This window comes from Typopeltis vanoorti, chromosome 9, assembly GCF_054136105.1.
Source record: "Typopeltis vanoorti isolate ZY-2024b chromosome 9, IOZ_Tvanoo_1.0, whole genome shotgun sequence".
In the NCBI taxonomy this organism is placed as follows: domain Eukaryota; kingdom Metazoa; phylum Arthropoda; class Arachnida; order Uropygi; family Thelyphonidae; genus Typopeltis; species Typopeltis vanoorti.
The window spans coordinates 93247756-93270323 of NC_143557.1; the positions used below are offsets into that span (position 1 = coordinate 93247756).

A 22568-nucleotide genomic window follows, 5' to 3' on the forward strand; every position below is an offset into this window, starting at 1 on the left:
GATGGACTAGAAAAACAACAGAGTGGAGACCAGTGGATGGAGCAATACGAAGAGAAAGACTCAGAAGAAGGTGCAGGGAAGAATTGGAACAAGTTCATCCCTCCACCTTTGTCCGGCACTGAACAGAATAAAAAGGTTGAAGAAGAAGTAAAAATGTTTATTATTATTGCTTAATTCTGTGTGCAACACCATTAAACAGGTCAAAAATTGTACATTAACTTCACAACTGGCCAAAGTGGATGAAATACTCTTGACCAACTGAGGATTTTTCATGGATTGTAACATGATCAGTATTCTGCCTTTTATCACATTATCCTCGTCTGCCATTAATCCATTAACAGTGATTGTATCCATTAATGGTGATTGTACAGCCATTAGCAACTCAACTGTAATGGAACAATCTTTGTGTCACTTGACTTAAAGTATATTATTATACTTAGAATTTCCTTCATTGCCCTTCCATATCTGAACTTTTTGCTGCACAATTTATGAATTGTGTATGTTCTCTAAGATGTGTGATCTTTTATTCTTCAAATCAGTGTAATGGAACAAGGCAATTTATGTTCTTTCATTTAATGACATTAGGACAAAAATTATTTCCATTCTATTTTCAAATGCTTGCTTTGAAAATTATTATGTTAAATATTTATTATTATTATTGCACAGGCACCTCCATAGAGTCCTAAGACTCATCGTGGGAGACCCAAACTAACAGTGCAATATCTATCACACCTCTCCTTGAAACCATTAACAGACAAAGCACTCACAACTGACTCAGGCAACCCATTCCATTCATTCACCACTCTCTAAGCAAAATATCTAATACTCATACCCTTGCTAGCCACACTCTTATCCAACTTCCAGGGATCACCTCTTGTTATGCTCCCTCTAGACAAGTATTGAAATATTTCCCCTGCATTATTCCTATAAAAGCCTTTAAGTAACTTAAATGTTCCTATCATGTTCCCCTTTTTCACCTTCGACCTATCCTCATAGGGAACATTCCATAGACCACTCACCATTTTGGTCACTTGCCTCTGGATCCTCTCCACCACTTCCTCATTCCCAGAAAATCCAGGTGACCAGACATGAGCACAGTAATCCAGATGTGGTCATATCAAGGCTTTATAACCACTTTATCTGTGCATGTTAGTGTGTGTGTGTTTTTCAATAACTAAGTAATCTGGTGAGCTTCCCTAGCTACTTTAGTTCCCTCAATGTGGTACACAGCTTGTTTGTACCACACTGACAAACAAACACAGCTTGTTTGTATTCCCAAAATGCATAAGTTTATACTTTTCCATGTTAAATTGATATCTATTATGTTTTGCCTATACTGTCAACCTATTTAAAATCATCATGCAAGATATATGTATATATATAACAATGTTTGCAAATAGTATTTATTGAAATAAATATAAACTTTTGTTTTCTTTCCCTGCAAAATACTGGTTGTATGGATCATTATGCTTTACTGTTTAGAAAGTTTTTCTGTTTTTATGAACAACAAACAAGGTTAAATTGCATTACTTATTTTCTCGTTTGAGAAATGAGAAATCTTCTTTTAATATCAGAAATTTATATCCAATGATATTTCAATTAGAAACTCAGATACCTTCACTTTTCACTTAAAATTTCGACATATGATTTTTTTTTTTTTTTTTTATAGGATGTGCATTCTTATATTCACTGCTTAACCACTGTAGATAGGATTATGGTGAAACTGTATGAAACATATCCTATGCAGATTGATTCAAAATTTATGCTTATTTTAAAGATTTCAAATTGCAACCTCCCCATCCCTTTCTGCTCCTAGAACTGAATTATAAATAACGATTTTTTCTAATTTTCTATTGGTTTGAGAGTTTTCACAGACATTATTAAAATTTATTACTTCATTTTATCATTTTGACAAAAGCAATAAGGCAATAATAGGGTTGAAGAGCAGGTACTTCTAATACCAGATATTCATTACCTACAATCTCAGTTATTCAGCTGTTTGCTGAAATTATTCTAAGCTTTACAAATACATTTCATATTATATTTTCACCATATAAATTTTCATATTTATGACACTACAAGAAAGTAAGTAATGTTAGTTCCCCCCCCCCCTTTGGAAAAAAAAACTTCTAAATATTACTTCTGGTTGCTATTTCTGAAGTAAGATGTCTTAAAAATACTAGATAATAATCCTCTCAGCTCGAGGAAAAGTTTGAAGACTTAGATTATTCTTGCTGCTATTGAGAAAGAAAAGAAAACAGTACCAGAGTATTTATGAGCAATATCTTGTTTTGCTTTCAATTGTTTGATTAGCAGACAACTTAAAAAGAAACACTGATATTTCTTATAAATGCTGTATCAGCCTGTAAATCTAAATAAGTCCTTAATTTATAATAATCACAGTTTCAGTTTTATTATATATAAATTATTTATAATATATATAAATTATAAAAATTATATAAATTATTTCAGTGACTAATGCAGAGGACATAGCGGAATTGTTCAATGAACATTTTATTGGAGTATTTCATTCTGGAGGAGTCAATTTGAATACTAGAGGGATAGGGCAGGTTCGAAGGTTTAGAGGTGCAGGCGGAGAGTGTGTGTTCCAAATACTGAGTACTCTGGATGTCAGTAAAGCTGTGGGACTGGATGGTATTTCACCATGAGTTTTGAGAGCATGTGCTAGGGAACTGACAGTGCCTTTGACCTGGCTTTTCAATGAAAGTCTGGCTGTGGAAAAGGTGTCCATGGAATGGAAGGAAGGTAAGATAGTGCCATTGCATAAGGGCGGTAACAGACTGGAAGTGTCTAATTATAGGCCAGTTTGTGTGTCATCAGTAGTTAGTAAGATCTTGGAGAAAGTAGTGAGGGACATTTTCAGCATTGGGCAGATGAGGGTAATGTTATCTGCGAGAGTCAACATGGATTTGTGAAGGGGGTGCTCTTGTTTTAGCAATATGCTAGCCTTTTATAATAAAGTTACAAGAGCATTAGATGAGGGAAAGGTATATACTGCCATTTTCATAGACTTAGCAAAGGCATTTGACAAGGTGTCACATGATAAGCTGATATTCAAGTTGCAGCACATGGGTCTGGATGTGCTGTTCAATAGGTATCAGAGAGTTGCGTATGGTGAAGCAATATCAAAGAGGCAGAAGGTTACAAGTGGGGTTCCACAGGGCTCAGTACTGGGACCTATATTGTTTAACCTTTATATCAATGACATTGTCAGTGGATTGCAAGGGGATATTCAGTTGTTTGCAGATGATGTGAAGCTGGGAAGGATTATTAGCAATAGTGCAGATGTGGTAGCCTTGCAAGAGGATTTGAATAAGCTAGATAGATGGGCAAATGAATAAGGATTTCGGTTTAATGCAGCAAAATGTAAGGTCCTGAGGTTTGGGAAACATCGATGGGACACTGCATACTCTATAGGAGGAGTTAAACTGGAAGAAGTAGGGGAGACAAGAGATCTGGGGTTGATGATTGATAGAAACCTGAAATTTAGGGGACATATTGCAAAGGTAGTGAAGGTAACACAAGAGGATTGCTGCAATAATGAGAAGGACAGTGACCTGCAGAGATAAAAGAGTTATCATTCCGTTGTGTAAGTCTCTGATCAGACCATACTTAGACTATTGTTCTCAGATTTGGTCACCGATTTGAAGGGGATAAATTAACTGTGGAAAGGGTACAGAGGCAGATAACAAAAATGGTTTCAGGACTGTACAATGTTAGTTATCAGGATCAGCTGAGGGAGTGTGGACTACATAGTTTGGTGGACAGAAGGAGGAGAGGTGATATGATTGAGACTTTTAAACTGTTGAGAGGTGGTTACAGGGTTGACACTGGGGAGTTCTTTTGCTTGGTTGAACAGCCGGAAGGAGTGATGACAAGAGGCCATCCCTGGAAGTTACAAAAGGAAACTGTGAGCAAGAGGATGAGGAGTGGTTTCTTTGCATGGAGGGGGTGGTTGAACCATGGAATGCATTGCCTGATGGAGTGGTGGGAGTGAGAGCGGTCAGTGCGTTTAAGGAGTAGTATGATAGACTGTGTTTCCAGGAGGGACCTCCCTCGATGAGTCTTGATAGACTTGTGTTTCTTAGAAAGGACCTCCCACGAGGGTCTTTTGACTCCATGGAGGCCAAATAATAATAATAATATGATACAACTATCTCAGAAAGAAAGGAACAGAATTAAGAAAATATGTGCATATCTGTTACACAGGCATTCAACTTTTTCTGCTTTTTTTTAAGTGTGTGGGGGGGGGGGGGAATTTACCACCTATTCAATCTGCAGATATTTAAAATTATAATTTATTTTCAAAACTATTCACAACACAAAACTTAAAAATTTAAACTGCTTGGGTATAAATTTTCCGTGTGTAAAGCATTTGTAAAAGTATAAGTATTGAAAAAAAATACATTTACTGCTAAATTAGCAGTAAATGTATTTTTCAAATGTGCAGTGATTTCTTATTTGTACTGCAAAAAAATACCAAATATGAAAAATACCACTTTCTTTTCACTGAGTGATTATTTCAGAATGAAATATTATTTACAGTGTTTTTTCCCTTTGGTTTTTCAAAAGAAAATGCACAAGATTATTTTTCTTGCTCTTTTTGCCAACTGAACATCAGAAATAATTATAAGAATGTTTTAATAATTGATACTGCATTGCAAGTCAAACAGAGAGCTTAGTCTGACATGCAATTAAACAGTTATGTGACACAATTTGTCACATAACTGTTTTAGTTCATAATGCATGAATCTTTGAAATAGAAAGGGAAGGAGGGAACTGCAAATACCGTAGATAACATACATTATGAATGTCATGATTTGTTTCCTGAACAAGTGCAGGAAAATGTAAGCATTCTGTGCATTTATAAACAGAATTATAAATAAATAAGACATAATCTATAAGAAACATCAAACATTTTAATAAATATCTTTGCATTTATTTTATGAAATGATTGTTTCATGAAAGTAATTATCTTCAATAAAGATTTCTAAGTTGATACAAGATTTACATGCAATAATATATAGCGACCATTTTTCCATTTACATCAGTGGGGTTCCTCCCCCCCAGATAAAAACATTATTACATGACACCTCCAGGGAGTCCAAAGATTCATCGAGGGAGGGCACCTGCTCTACCTCTCCATCTCCACCACTCAATCCACCAACTATAGCGAACCGCAACTACACCAACGCATCTACCACCCATCACCACAACCATTTCCATAGACAATCACAACATCCATGCCCAGCAGGATTCGAACCCGCAGTCTTTTGGCTGGAGAGCGGATACGCTAACCACTCTGCCAACCAGGTAAGGTTCTCTTATTCTGTCCTGCCAAAACTAATCAAAATGTGCTGCTTAGTAGAGCTGGCTTATTTCGTGAAACAGTTATAAAATAACTCTTTCATGAAAGTAATTTTGTTCTCAAAAATCTTTACTGAAGATAAAAACTGAACAGTCAATTTAACTGTAATTGTCAATTATTGCTACTTTTGTAGAAATAATTGACAGTAATCATTTTCCATATATATGGCATTTTTACCCTCCTTATATAAAACAATACATATTGTAGAATGGAAGTTTCTCTTTTGTCCTGCCATTAATAACAAACTATAATTATATGATAAAAGGACTAGAAATATAAAAATATATTGTATGCATTTAGTCTATATCTCTATTTAAAATTACAGCCATACAGCATGTACAGTATGGCTAGTGCTGCTAAGTCATACTGCTTGGTAGCATTAGCTCTGAGACAAGCTACAAATGAGAGTTAATCTGGTTAAGGGTTCTCCTGGGTGCAAAGGATTATCACACTTCTTAATGAAGATAATTCATGATGAGTACTTCTTATCCATGTTTCTCCAACTTTATGATATGCTTCACATCCTCATTTTGGTCAGTGTATATATATATATACACACACACACGCACATCAAGGCCAGGAGGGCAGTTAAGTGCCACCAAAGACTCATCGAGGAAGGGCACCGCTCTACAACTCTGTCTCCACAATTCAATCCACCAACTACAGCGAACAGCATCATCTACACCAATGCCATCTACTTCCCACTAACACCACTAGTATTTTCACAGACAATCACAAACATCCATGCCTATGGTGGAATTTGAACCTGCAGCCTTTTGGCTGCGGGTTCAGTATCCAGCCAAAAGGCTGGAGAGGGGATAAGCTAACCACTTGGCCAACCAGGCTGGCTTTATTTACATGCAAGTCTCAGGAATATATATCACATGACATGCAGACTTACTGTATTCATCAAATAAGCAAATTTGGTAAATGTCCAATCAATGCAAAGTTTTAGTTCATAAGGTTTGCTTTATATCAGAACACATGCAATTTACAGACAAAAAATACTAGTTGTGGTAGTGGTGGAGGTGGGCGGTAGATGGCGTTGATGGAGAGATGATTCATAGTAGAGGTTCAGTGTAGTGGTTGAGACAGTTGTAGGTGTCCTCCCGTGATGAGTCTTGGGACTCCTTGGAGGTGTCACGAATAATAATAATAATAATGAAAACAAAAATATAAGAAATCTTTATGGGAAATGAAATGTAATTTAATAATAAAAATCAGATTTTAGAAATTTCACTTGTTAACAAACAAGTAAGTTCGCCTTCCAAAATTATCATATGCATGTTGTCCTAAATGCATTTATAAAGTATTGGAGAATTCAACATACCCTTTGATGTTACCTAACATGAATTTGAAGATGAAATTTTCAGTATCTCTATTGTTTATTGAGAAATTCACTAAATAACAAACTGATGTGTGCTTTAGATAGCTTGGATTAAAATTTGAATTACCATGACCAGCCTGCAGTGCAATGGAGAGCTATGGGAATAAAGCTTTGGGAAGCCCTGGCAAGCTATTAATGGCTTGATGAAATAATTCACAATAGAATTATCTGCTATAATAAACTGTTACTGCAGTTCCTAAGAATTTTCTATAGTAAGGATCTTAGAAAAAGAGAGGTTTGTTTCCAAAATAACAGAAGTAGTGGGAAATGAGGAAGAAAAAATTAGTTCTATGAGTTTTCAGTTGAACCATCTGTTAAGACTAGCCACACACGAAATGGCAATTTTAATGAACAGTGACCACAGAAAATGCATGCAACAGAGGCTGAATGTCTGTGTAAATGAAAGTCAAATGAATTGAAAAATGTGTTGATCAATCTAAGTGTTTTCTTTTAGAATGATCTAAAAATTCTTCAAAGAACTCTTAGGAAAGAATTGACAAAAAAAAACCTGAAATATTTTGTCAATCCCATACTCAAGAGATTGTACAACCTGCAGCACATCTGTGCTATGCATGGGCAAGAGTTCGAGAGAAAGAACCAGGAACTGTGTGGGGAAGATTCTTCTAGAACACACACACAAAGATAGAAGACATAAGAGGAGGGTCAGAAGTTAGTTTGGTATGTTTAGAGAAAAACAGTAAGTGGATATTGACCAACCTGCTCGAGTCTTTATGAGATTAAGGAAAATAGAGAAATAGTGTTAGCCAGTTACCAAAATAGCACTATCCAAGAAAATATCTGTAGAGAGGCAGAGTATCTATGGGATAATGACTGGAGGAATGTGGGAGAAAGGTCTCCGATTAACAAAACCATCTTCTTCTGGATAGTACTAAACATTTTTGGTACATCATTCCATATGTGAGAATATTTTAAAAGTAGGTGGATTTGGGGTTTATAATGTTAAAAGTTCTACAAGTAAGAAATAATTATGGAAAAAGAACACCTACTTTTTTTGAATGTAGAGATGCAAGTCAATCGTCCAAGAACAGAGATGACAGAAGAGAGATCTTCTGTAGATATTCAAGTATTCTCAAAAATTGAGTGTGTGTGGGGGGGAATTAACAGGAAAGAAGTGTCGTCACTTGTGTCAAATAAGGAAGGATTATGTTTTGGTAGCATTAAGGTTGTCCTCACTCCACTGAAATATAACAAAATCATATTTAGGGCAAAGACTACGGATGAACGTGTAACTTGGGATATATACTGCTTGCAAAGAAGTCAAATGGATATCTTAATGGACAAGTTGCATTGTGCCATGTAACAAGTCACGTGTTTATAGATGGTATAAATTGGAGGAATATGACTCCCATCAACCCAACTATGTCCAGGTGAAATGGCTATGAGAAAGGAACTGACAGAGTTTGAAAGAGGAGTTGTGATGGGATGCCATGTTGCAGGCCTATCTGTTCAGCAAACTGTTGACAAATTTCCCATCTCAGATCAACAATCCGTGATACTATACTAAGATGGAAGTGCAGGGAGTCAACTGCAAGTGGATGACCACTTGTTGTTAACAGCCATTACCCAAAGTGCACGACCCACCACACTCACCAAACATGACTGTACGGTGCTATGAAGGATATGTAAAAACTGCCATTCATCAGCCAACACATTGAATGCAGAGTTCTAGACATTTGACAAAGTTTGAACACAAATCCGCACAAACACAATTGGAACACGAATCTGCACAAAACATTCAGAACCAAGGCTAACAAACATGGGTTTTCATGGTAAGAATGCAATATGCAAGTCCCATATTACTCAAACCAACATGCAGCATTGTTTTCAGTGGTGCAAAGAGCATGTACAGTGGGATGTGGCAGCTTGGAAAGCTGTGATGAATGGTTGGTGAATGTCTCTTACCAGAGTGTATTACTATGAAAGTAATAGTGTTATTACTTTCATAGTAATAACATTAATACTATGAAAGTAATAGTGTTTTCCCTGGTTTGGCCTCAGACTTCTGTTTGTGATGCCATGAACACTGAACTCCAAGAGGTATCTGAACATTCTAGACAATGCAATGCTTCCTACTTTGTGATGTTTCTACATAACTGACCATTGTCTTATTCAGCAAGACAATGCACTATGTCATAAGGTTGCTGTAACTGCACGGTTTGTGAACATGAATGTTACCACACTCGACTGGCCTCCACAGAGGCCTGATCTCAACCTTACTGAACATCTGTGGATGAGGTCAAAGGATGTCTATCCCACTCCAGTCCAGGATCTTACATTCCTACTGGAAGAATGATTCAAAATTCCTACTGATCTCTATTGCATGCTTGTGAAAAGTATGTCCTGTAAGATTGCTGCAGTCATTGCAGCAAAAGATCCTGCACTTTATTATGGTAGACACCAAGGCTGTTTGTTCCTCATGCTATGGTGTCCATTGAATTCTTTCCAAGCAGTGTATGGGCAATGCAAAGTCTATAACACGAAGAATGGAACATGCAGTTGTAAGCAAAACGGTGGATAAGACTAAAGATTAGTGATGGGTTTTTTATAAATAGGAAAAAGTATGGATTAAGTGCAAAGTCCTGGGTATTCAAGAAGTGGTGGTAAAATGAAGAAAGAAAGCTTGGTTGGTTAGTTTAAAGTATATCGGCGCAAGGACAGCAAAGGTCATACTGCCTCATTTGGGTTACAACATTAGTATACAAATTAATAATAAATAGTAATAGAGACAAATTAATAAATAACAATCTACAAAAAGCAAATTTTATAAAACTAGGTTAAGCATCTAACCTAGAATAAATGTGTTTGTATATATTAATTCTTTGTAAAAAGTTAAAAACTTTATGCAAATTGTTTGTGTCTGAGTGTATTTGGCTCAGCCAATTTAGTAAAAACATTCCTTTCTCATGTGAAGTGCTGGAACATAATAAATGGTGAGATGCATGTTGTCACTGTTCACACATAGGTGGGTCATCAGACTAAGAAACGATATTAAGAAATTTTATATTTAGCCTTCTTTACTGAAAAAAAAAAAATAGATGCATACTCCCAAAGTGAAATACATAATTAATTACTTCTCTTGTGAACCATTCAAAAATAAAGTGTAATCAGAAATATGTCATTAACAGCCAACTACATAACGTACCCTCTTCCACCAATGAGCTGTGGATTCGCAACTTGCAATGAGCATGGATGTTTGTAATTGTTTTTAGGTGCGAGATGAATTTTGTTGTCTGAAAATACTAGCACCGGAGGAAAAGGTAAAGACTAGTATTGCACCCTCAGATGGCAATTTAGCTTACGCTGATTTACATCATTATGATAGCATTAACGTAATTTTATTGTCATTTTCTTTAATATAGAGGGGGTCCTCGACCTACGTTTGTCCTCAACATGCATCCTTTCGACTTTACGGCGGTAATTCCATAAATAATTTAAAAAATAAATTTCGACTTGAAGCAGCACGACGTAAAATTCAAACATCGCGGGCGAACTTGTTTGTGAGTGCGACGCCACCTTTCCCAAGCAAACGCCATTACACGCCGTTTGCTTGGGAAAGGTGGCGTTGCTTGGGTCCCAGTATACACTCTTTGGGTACCGCTTGCTTTGTTTACATCCACTCTCTCACTTTTGTGTTTGTGTTTTTTTTGTGACTTTTTACCCTTCAATATGGCTCCCAAATGTAAGGCAGACTCTTCCGATGGCAGTGTGTCGAAGAAAAGGAAAGCCATTACATTAGAAGTGAAAGTAGACATTATTAAAAGGGTAAAAAAGGGAGAAATGCCAACGAACATTGGCCGCACGTTGAACTTAGGTCGTACCACAGTCGGGACTATTATCAAGGATAAAGTTTGCATCCTTGAATACGTAAAAGGATTGGCGCCCATGAAATCGACTGTGATTACGAAAAAACGTAGTAGGCTCATGATTGAGATGAAAAGGCTTTTTGTTCTTTGGCTGGAAGACCAGCATCAATGCCGTATCCCAATTAGCCTCATGTTAATTCAAGAAAATGCGAAAAGATTGTTTGAGGCATTGAAAAGTGAAAGGGGGGAAACGAGTGCAGGTGAAGAGTTTAATGCTAGTAAAGGTTGGTTTATGCAGTTTAAGGCTCGGGGCAATTTACATAACCTTAAGGTGCAAGGTGAAGCTGCTAGTGGTGATAAAGCAGCTGGTGAGTTTTCTGAGGGGTTGATAATAAGGGATAATAAGGGAGGGAGCTACAGTGCTCAACAAGTGTTTAATGTGGACGAGACAGGCCTACTTTGGAAACGTATGCCTAATCGTACCTATATCACCAACGAGGAGAAGGCAGCACCAGGCCATAAAGCTGGTAAGGAGAGACTGACTTTGCTTCTTGGGGCTAATGCTGCTGGCGACTTAAAACTGAAGCCCTTGTTGGTCTATCAGGCTGAAAATCCAAGGGCACTAAAGGATATTTGGAAGGGTCAACTTCCCCTCATCTGGAGGTCCAGTAAGAAGGCATGGGTGACACTTCAAATCTTCGAGGACTGGTTTACCAACCATTTTGTGCCAGAAGTTCAGAGGTACTGTACTGCCAAGGGTCTGCCCTTTAAGGCATTGTTAGTGCTAGACAATGTCTCTAGTCACCCTGCCCACTTGGATGACTTTCACCCTAATGTTAAGTGGTTTACTTTCCACCAAACACCACAGTCCTTTTGCAGCCTATGGACCAGGGTGTTATTGCCTAGGTATGACAAGCTTCTGCTCAGCTCGTCATACCTAGGCAACACGCACACTATCTTTCTTCTCTCTGTCTTCTTCAGTACAGCCTCAAGAAAAAATCTCATATCTCTCGCTGCCCAACTTACATTACCACTCAAGTCATTTGTTCCTACCATCACAATAATCTCATCCACCCTTTCACCTCTCTTAATTGCCATAGCCACTCTTTCTATCGTTCCTCCTGGCAAACACTCCTCACGCATCCTATCTTGGACACAACGGATCACTGAGTCCACATACATTATACCTCTTACCATTCTGTCTCTCTCTCCTATTGTTTCCATTCTCTCCTCTTCATTCATTCCCATACGTCTCTCTCATTCCCTCTCCTCTAATGCTCCTATTCTCTCTTCTAGCATTCCCCTACCTCTCTCTCCTACTGTTTCCATTCTCTCTTCTTCTAGCATTCCCATACCTCTCTCTCATTCCCTCTCTCCTACTGTTTCCATTTTCTCCTCTTCTCGCACTCTCATACCATCTCTCTCATTCCCTCTCTCCTACTATTTCCATTCTCTCCTCTTCTAGCACTCCCATGCCTCTCTCCTACTGTTTCCATTCTCTCCTCTTCTAGCACTCCCATACCTCTCTCTCTCTCTCCTACTGTTTCCATTCTCTCCTCTTCCATCAATCCAAAAATTCTCTTCTATCATTTCCAAAACTCTCTCTCTCTCTCTCCCCTACTCTGATTTGCCTTGCATTTATCTCATCTTTCATATTTCCCCTCTCATTCACAAGACATTCCACCTTCTCTTTCAGCTCATCTATCTCCCTCTGCAGGTCAATCACTCTTAATTGAAATTCGCTCTCCCAAACAAAACCATCTCCTAAACTTTCACAGTCACTCACACCTTCCACACTATCAAATATTATTTTCTCATTCATATTTTTTTTCTTCATTCTCTCCTATCACACTACTTTTCTTTCTATTTTCCTGGAGCAACAAGGTCGGATATTGATATATCTAATGCATTTATTTCATCCCACTGGCTGCACTTTATGCACACACGCACTCCCGGTCCCCTCACAAGCCACACATCCAGTTCTCGAGACGCATACATGCCACAAATACTGCATGCCACAAAGTCCCTTATTAAATTACTCATAATAGAGTTCTTAAATGGTGGAGGACTTGACAACACGTCATTTGCGACTGCAGCTGAATCCACCATCATTCCTTACTGCCAAGGATCTACTAGCGTAATCGTTAATTATTCAAAATAGTGTCGCTAATTAGTGTCAAAAATAAACACTAAATAAGTATTAGGGAGTATAAATAAATAAGAAAAAGTACAAACAATTACAAGCAAAACAAAACATTTAAGTACACTTAAGAAATAAAACTAAATGCAGTAATGAAAACTTAGCTTCGTCTTGTCTTCCACCGTCATGCATTCAATTCCAACCCCGTCTTCTCGGCAACCAAAATACACAGTATTACGACAAGAACTAACTTCAAAAAACAATCACTGAAGTACACTCCTCGTATTTCAGAGAAACAATTTAGCACTCAAAAACGTAGAAAAACGGACTATTCACCGATTAAAAATCACTTTCTTCAGCACAGCTCAACTTCACCGCCACATGCTACAGTGACACTAGCGACATGTATCATAAAAGCACTGGCATAAAATTGCGAGATCTCTCAGAACACATCTGCAACAAGTATCACTTACAAAAGACCACAATTCATAATCCAACTAACAATTCTACTACCTTGGTACTAAGAAACCTGAAGTGTCAGAACCAGATAAAATGTGTGTGTGTGTGTGTGTGTGTGTGTGTGTGTGTGTGTGTGTGTGTGTGTGTGTGTGTGTGTGTGTGTGTGTGTGTGTGTGTGTGTGTATACACCCACACATAGCTATACACCTACACAAATCTAAATACATAATACATAAATACATAAAAAAACTATATTTTGTGAAATTTATCATCTTGCACATTTACGTTTCATATTTCATATATCAGTATCAATACAATATCATTTCAATTGGTTGGATAAGCGCACCACACACACAGCTAGGGTTGACCTTAAACTACAGGCAGCCCATCTTGGTCCCAAAACTCTACCAATCTTTATAATTTAAATTCCAAGTTGTTCGGATATTTTGGAAAGTTCAATTTGGTTCTTATTGGATTGATGAAAAATAGCATATATCTTATCAATAAATATTTTAAAATGATTTACTTGCTTTATTTCCTTTATTGAATCATCTAAAACAAGATGGAGGCGATGGTTTAAACAGTGCCATATTATTATGTTTGGAAACTCTTTTGCAATCCTAGTGGTCACTCCAGATTTTCTCCCAAGCATAACGCTGGCACCATTGGAGCAAAATCCTATTAAATTTTTTTCTGGGTATTTCTTAGTAAGCCCAACATTATTTAAACTTTCCATAACTGAAGAACATATTGTCTCTGCATCTTGTTTTTCCAATTCAACTAGTTCAATGAAATTGTTGGTGATGTAACTGAATCCTCAACTTTTAAGAAAAGTATAATAACTGGTTTGCAGGATATCATTGAAGCTTCATCAATAATCAAACATATTTTCAATAATTTTATTAAATATTTCTTTTTTAATTTCCTTTGCAATGAAATCAACTACTTTCACAACAGTTTTACGAGAATGTTATTCCTATTCCCATATCTAATCCATTTTTAATTTGCACTTCTATCTCATCTTCTATATCTGAAAACAGTTTACATCTTTTTGCCAGGCTGTAAACTGTATTAAATACTCTACAAGTAGTACTTAAATATTTTCATTCATCGTATCTATTACTTTTATTATTGAATCCTGCTCACATTGTTTTAAGTTCTAAGGAGAAAGGTGACTTGCAGTCACACGAACAGTACAAAGCACAGTTTACAAATGTTATGAACTTTTGATGAAAAATGTTCTTTCATTTTTTTCCTTAGAGAAGAGTGTTGTATCTCTTTATATTTCCCTGATGCCTCAATCTGAAAACATTTCCATTCTTTTGACACATGAATGACTTTCCTCTTTTATAAAGTCATATTTTGCACCATACTCACAACCTAACTTTTTGTTAGAAATTATCAGTCCGTCATATTTTTCTTTAAAATTGTTATATTGTTGCACTGTCCAGCATTCAGGAAGATTATTTTCAATTTTGGAGTTATCATTTTTTATTTCAATAATTGACGTGCTGCTTTCTTCAAGTTGGAGTGGTTGTGCTTGTGTTGTGCTTTGTACCATCCAAGGCCAATTCTGATAAAACAGATTCCAATTTTGGTCTTATTGAAAAAAATCTGTCAAACTTTGTTGCCTTTTCATCCTTTTAAGATACTGCAAAAAAATTAAAAAATGTTTTATTTTAATATATTATAGAGCAGGAGCGGAGATGTACTTATATATTTGAATATTTTAACTGGTTCTGTCCATGTGATGTCATATCATAAACTTTTATAAATAAAGTACTGTGCTTATGCTATTGATAAACATCAGTCAGAACACATACATTTCTTCATTTTATCGATACAGAACAAAAATTTTTTGCTGAATTAATAAATGGTATGCCATTTATTAATTGGGCTATGTAGATTAAATACGATATATTGCCATTTATTATTAGGCTATGTAGATTAAATACGATAGAATAATGTTGAAAGTTTATTTTTCACTTGGTTAGAGTATAATAAATTTAGTTTAATCCTTTATCCAAGTGTGAGCAAACAAAGTTTGTACCTCAAAGTATCTTCAGGACTCGCTGCTACTAGTGGCTTCTACTAATGCTTCTGCCTGGTATCTCCACTTGGGCCTGGTTCCCACTGAAGAGACCTCAATAAAGGTCGAAACTAGTCTGGGTTGGGGCACTTCCCTTAATGCATAACATTAGACATATCCGCAAGGAGATGTGTTTTGCATTATGGGAGATACTGAGATAGGAGTGTTGGTAGCTTGCTCCACCTTTGCAAGGAGTGCCCTGGTGTTGTACCACCTTACCCCAGTCCTGAAGATACTTTCAGGCGCAAACTTTGTTTGCTCACACTTGGATAATCGATTAAACTTAATTTATTATACTCTAACCAAGTGAAAAATAAACTTTCAACATCTTTCTCTAAATCCAGAGTAATTTATTAAAAAAGGGTGGCACACCATTTGGCAACTCCTATAGGTAGAGATGACCTGCTAATGCTTCTGCCTGGTATCTCCACTTGGGCCTGGCTCCCACTGAAGAGACCTCAATAAAGGTCGAAACTAGTCTGGGTTGTGGCCCTTCCCTTAATGCATAACATTAGACATATCCGCAAGGAGATGTGTTTTGCATTACGGGAGATACTGAGATAGGAGTGTTGATAGCTTGCTCCACCTTTGCAAGGAGTGCCCTGGTGTTGTACCACCTTACCCCAGTCCTGAAGATACTTTCAGGTGCAAACTTTGTTTGCTCACACTTGGATAAAGGATTAAACTAAATTTATTATAAACTTTCAACGTACATCTGCATAAAGTTTTCTAATTCAGTGGCCAGTATATGTAGTTTTTGTTGAATAATGGTTAGTATATGGGCATCTCATAAATAAATTTTTGAACTCTGAGGAGATGCAAAGTAATAATAATACAGCCAAGTGGATATTATTAAAGATCAATAAAGATTGGATTTCATTCTGAATACGATACACAAAATGAAACTGTTCAATGAATATGTTTAAACAAGACCGTAGTTAATGTCCTTAACTACTCAACTGGTCACAATATAGATATCCATCAGCGAAAAAAACATAAATGCAAAGTTTACAATTAAAATTGCAATAATAATTAGAAACCATTGCAGCAACATGGAAACAAGGTGTAAACATGGCCAGTTGGGTGGTTAATGTTTATAAGATGTTCGCTCAATGGCCTATCAGAGCCAAGTAACTTTCTTGAACATACTCACATCAAGGGATTGGAAATCTCTTGGTGTCACCTTGACCTTCTGGTGAATTGAGAGAAAACATTTAGTCCCACCCAGTGGTGGCCAGTAAAAATTTCAAGTGGGGGGGGTACTGCATATACAAAAATAAACTCATTTTTTTTCCCTAATCAGTAACGAATTTATTAATAAATAAATTTATATATACAAAATATTTCATCTTCACCATGAACAAACACCAATAATAAAAGATTCGTATCAATAGCAACAACAAGTGCAAACGAATATCGGTGTTAGATCGCAGTGCATTTGTTTCATGTGACGATAATTGAAAAAATATAATTCTTTTCATATTTTCAACAGCGACACTCATCATAATTCAGCCTTGTATCTATAATAAATAAATAATTATGTTATTTTAACAAAATAAAATAAGATTTACAAAAAATAGTTCACCACGCACACGCACCAATAATAAACGTCTCATATCTCACAGAAATAAGGTGCATAAGCATACTAAAAATTCACTGCCGTTTGAACAGTTACAGTTGGGAATGACGTAACGTGCAATGACAAATGCAAACGAATATCAGCGTTAAATCGTAGTGCATTTGTTTCATAATGTAAAGTGTTAATCGAACAATTCCAATTATTAACTATTCAATCAATATCAAAACATAAGTTTAATAAATTTAGTTTAATCCTTTATCCAAGTGTGAGCAATCAAATTTTGCACCTGAAAGTATCTTCAGGACTGGGGTAAGGTGGTACAACACCAGGGCACTCCTTGCAAAGGTGGAGCAAGCTACCAACACTCCTATCTCAGTATCTCCCATAATGCAAAACACATCTCCTTGCAGATATGTCTAATGTTATGCATTAAGGGAAGAGCCACAACCCAGACTAGTTTCAACCTTTATTGAGGTCTCTTCAGTGGGATCCAGGCCCAAGTGGAGATACCAGGCAGAAGCATTAGCAGGTCATCTCTACCTATAGGAGTTGCCAAATGGTGTGCCACCCTTTTTTAATAAATTACTCTGGATTCAGAGAAAGATGTTGAAAGTTTATTTTTCACTCGGTTAGAGTATAATAAATTTAGTTTAATCCTTTATCCAAGTGTGAGCAAACAAAGTTTGCGCCTGAAAGTATCTTCAGGACTGGGGTAAGGTGGTACAACACCAGAGCACTCCTTGCAAAGGTGGAGCAAGATACCAACACTCCTCAGACTTGGATAAAGGATTAAACTCAATTTATTATACTCTAACCAAGTGAAAAATAAACTTTCAAAACATAAGTTGTAACCTTTAACATGTTGTACTCCATTTATATAATGTTGTAAGCATTGTTATTATCTATAAACACAAACAAAATTTAATTTTTTCATTTTTTTCCTTAGGGGGGTGCTGCAGTGTCGCAGTGCTTATGTACGGGCCACCACTGGTCCCACCAGAATTTCTTGTTTGCATATAGGCAGATGCACCATAATCATGAAGAGTGCAATTGTAAGTACAATTTTCTTTTATTCACTGATGACTTTTTACATAACAATATATACATAATTTCCGATCATCATTGGAATAATCCACCCCACCTTTCATGAATCTAATATTAAATGCATTAGTTTTTTTCACCGCTTTTGTCAGTCTTTTGGTCTTATTAATATTTCACATATGCTAGTGTTCTGTTAAAAATCAATGAATGTAGCCACTTCTTATAATATACACAGGGTGGATTTTTATTCAGGTATAAATTTTTACTCACTATGTTCGTTCATTCTGAAGAATGTAACAAAATGTTCCTATAGCATATTCCTAACAGACACTATACTGCAGAAGCAAGAAAAATAAGCAATTTCATTGTGTCACTAAATACAATGTACTGTATTTCACAATTAGTGTAATCAGAAAAATGGAATGACACTTTTTAATGGAAACCAATCCTTCCAACCCCCTCCTACAGACCCTATGCTGCATGCAGACAGGCAAGTTTTTATTATAATACCAAACAAAGTATCTAACTAAATACATTTGTTTTAACACTAGTTGGAGAGAGCGACCATATGGTTTTGACTTGGAAAATGAATAGACATGCAGGAGTATCAAAGAGACGGGAATGTATGTGGAATTATAAGGCAGGTGATTATAATAGTCTAAGACGTCAACTTGAGGAAGTTTCATGGAGGGAGGAATTGGAAGGCCAGGATATCATTAATGCATGGGAAATTGCGAAAGAATATTTGTTAGCAGCAATAGTACAATATTAAACAGGAATTGCATGCGAAAAAGAGGCTATGGAAGAGATATAAGGAGACAGGTGAAGAAAAGATGCAGGAAGAATATAAGACGTAGGCCAGAAGAGTGACTAGCATGGTAAGGAAGGAAAAACTGGAATATGAGAGGAGATTGGCCCTAAGATCCAAAGAAAATCCTAGGGAGGTTTTTAGCTATGTGGCCAGTAGGAGGAGAAACGACTGTGGAAGAATAGTGGAATTGTTCAATAAACACTTTATTGGAGTATTTCATTCTGGAGGAGTCAGTTTTAATACAGGAGGGATAGGGCACGTTCGAGGTACAGGAGGAGAGCGTGTTTCAAATACTGAGTATACTGCATGTCAGTAAATCTGTGGGACTGGATGGTATTTCACCAGGCGTTTTGTGAGAATGTGCTAGGGAACTGACAGTGCCTTTGACCTGGCTTTTGAATGAAAGTCTGGCTGTGGAAAAGGTGTCCATGGAATGGAAGGAAGGTAAGATAGTGCCATTGCATAAGGCCGGTAGCAGACTAGAAGTGTCTAATTATAGGCCAGTTTGTGTGTCATCAGTAGTTGTTAAGATCTTGGAGAAAGTAGTGAGGACCGTATACAACATTGGATAGATGAGGGTAATGTTATCTGTGAGAGTCAACATGGATTTGTGAAGGGGCGCTCTTGTTTTAGCTAGCGTTTTATAATAAAGTTACAAGAGCATTAGATGAGGAAAAGGCATATACTGCCATTTTCTTAGACTTAGCAAAGGCATTTGACAGGGTGCCACATGATAAGCTGATATTTAAGTTGCAGCACATGGGTTTGGATGTCAGATTGGTCAACTGGATTCAGGATTGGCTGTCCGATAGGTATCAGAGAGTTGTGTATAGCAGGGCAGTTTCAAGGAGGCAGAGGGTTACAAGTGGAGTCCCACAAGGCTCAGTACTGGGACCTATATTGTTTAACCTTTATATCAGTGACATTGCTAGTGGATTGCAAGGGGATATTCAGTTGTTTGCAGATGAATAGAAGCGGGGAATGATTATTAGTAATAGTGCAGATTAGGTAGCCCTGCAAGAGGATTTGAATAAGCTAGATAGATGGCAAATGAATGGGGGTGTCAGTTTAATGCAGCAAAATGTAAGGTCTTAAAGTTTGGGAAATATCGATGGGACACTGCATACTCTATGGGAGGAGTTATACTGGAGGAAGTAAGGGAGACAAAAGATCTGGAGTTGATGATTTGATAGAAATTTAGAGGGACATATTGCAAAGGTGAAGGTAACACAGTGGATTGCTGCAATAATGAGAATGACACTGACCTGCAGAGATAAAAGGGTTATTATTCCATTGTATAAGACCCTGATCAGACCACACTTGGACCATTGTTCTCAGATTTGGTCCCCGGGATTTGAAGGGGATAAATTAACTGTGGAAAGGGTACAGAGGCAGATAACAAAGATGGTTTAAGGACTGCACAATGTTAGTTACGAGGATTGGCTGAGGGAATGTGAACTTCAGAGTTTGTGGATAGAAGAAGGAGAGGTGATATGATTGAGACTTTTAAACTGTTGAAAGGTGGTTACAGGGTTTAAACTGGGGGAGTTATTTCGCTTGGTTGAACAGCGGATAGGAGTGATGACAAGAGGCCATCCCTGGAAGTTACGAAAGGAAACCGTAAGCAAGAGGGTGAGGAGTGGTTTCTTTGCATGGAGGGTGGTTGAACTGTGGAATGCACTGCCTGATAGAGTGGTGAGAGCGAGAACAGTCAATGAGTTTAAGGAGTGGTATGATAGACTTTGTGTTTGATAGGGATGGGGGGGGGGTTCTCCCGTCGATGAGTCTTGATAGACTTTGTGTTTCTTAGGAAGGACCTCCCATGATGAATCTTTTGACTCCATGGGGGCCTGGATGATGATGATGATAATAATAATAATAATAATAATAATAATAATAGAAAATACCTGGCAATGCCTATTTATAATGTAATCATTTGGTGAGGAAAGCAAAATGATTTATATTAAGCAATTTTTCAAAAGCAAATAAAACATTATATATATATATATATATAAAACAGAGTGATCAAAGCTAAAGTAACTCTGTTAAAGGCCTTGTGGAGTGCCATCAAGTAATCCAAATGCTGAAGAACCTTGTAGGAAATATTGTGTGTCATGCAGAAGCAATATCTCAGGGAGAAAGTTCCAAGATTCACCACCAGGGGTGCTGTATGGTAAAGTGAATGTAGATGTAGTGTTTGCTGTGTATATATGTGTGTGCATGTAAGAAAATAGAAAAGAGATACAAGCATAAATAACACATTCTTATTCACTGCCATTATGCATTCACAGGATGTATTCTTCAATGGACTGACTTTACCGGTATGCCACAAACTGCATCCTCTGCACAGAGTATTCAACTAGAGAACGCAGTTAGTCAGAACTGATGTTGCACACCTGCTGCATTATGCTGTCTATCAGTGCTGGCATGTTATCAAGATGATCCTGATAAACCATGTATTTGAAAAATCTTCAGATTTTTCTCCAAATACACTCTGGCTTCAAGATACAAGATTGACTGATGTATGGAGAGGCCCCATCCTGCATGAAAATGACTGAATCCATGCACATGCTTTGCTGTAGCTGTGGCACAACAAAACCATCTATTAAAGCATGATATTTCTCAGAAGTAACTGAGCAGGTTACAGGATCCGACTGGCGAATGTCCTCAAGAAGAATAGTCCAGTGATAAACGAAGCTGTAAACTTGCTGTGCAGGTTTACAGGCTTCGTTTATGCATTTTTTTTTGCATTCAGCTTTGGGTGAATGGAAAAAAATTTGTTGAAAAAAAAAATCATCCACACAGCACAATGTTACAAGCAAATGTCAGTCAACTTTCAAAGTTATGCAGGTGCAACTCCTGAGCCAAAGTGATCTTGAATGTGGAGAAATGCAGAATCTTCAGTAGAATTTTCCAAACAGCTGTATAAGGCACATCTGTGTGTGTCTTGATAATATTCAATATTGTTAGGACAGTTTACAAATGCTAATTATACAAAAAAATTCTACCAAAAAAGTTGCAATTAACATGCCATATAAACTTTGTGAAAAGGTACCTGCCTGATGCAAAAACAACATATATAGGATAAAATGAGTTCTCACAGATAGTGTCTGCATATGTGGATACTGCCGTGCTAACGTGTTAATAAAAACCTAATTAGTTGTTATATGGCAATTAATTTTGATATGTATAATTTGCTGAAAGGCTATGAGTATGAGGCCATTTTATTATGCCTGTCAACTATGTGCATTCTCTGGATGGTTTGTCTGTCTTGTTGCATGAAAACTATTTCCAGGAAGAAAAACCCTGCAGCCTCTGTATAAGACCAGCTACTAACTTACCTTCAGTTGAAAGTCCTTATAATCATGCCCTATACCACATGCACACTCAGGGGATTCAAAACCAAAGGGCATCTTTATATCTTTATCAATTCGGTTTGCTTACACAGACATTTTTTTTTTATTTAAGAAAATACATAGTACATAGCAATATACCTATTAAGATAAATGCAAATCTTTATCAATGACTAGGTTATGCTATAGTGAGAATCAATTGTAGTGAAGAGAATGAGATTCATCAGGATGAGAAATTAAACACACATGGAAAAAAAAAAAAGAATATTCCCTGCCAAATACAATGTGCTGAGCAGAAAAAGATTAATTGGAACAATCACTGAAGAGATGGCCAGGATACTGTAACATGAGATTTTAATACCATTTCACAAAAAAAGATCCAATTAAATCTATATATTCGAGACATTCCTCTTGATAGTATATTTTGTGAAATATTGTAATTTGTTCCAGATTATCAAGGTCCTTGGTGTACTGTTAATAAAGTACTGAAGATTAT

At 36.8% G+C, this 22568-nt stretch overlaps 1 protein-coding gene across 1 annotated transcript in view; it reads right to left on the reverse strand.

The window, feature by feature from the left end:
• Positions 1 to 22568, reverse strand: part of LOC150103256 (DNA topoisomerase I, mitochondrial-like) — a 364529-nt gene that overhangs the window by 110598 nt on the left and 231363 nt on the right. The gene's annotated exons all lie outside the window — the stretch shown is intronic.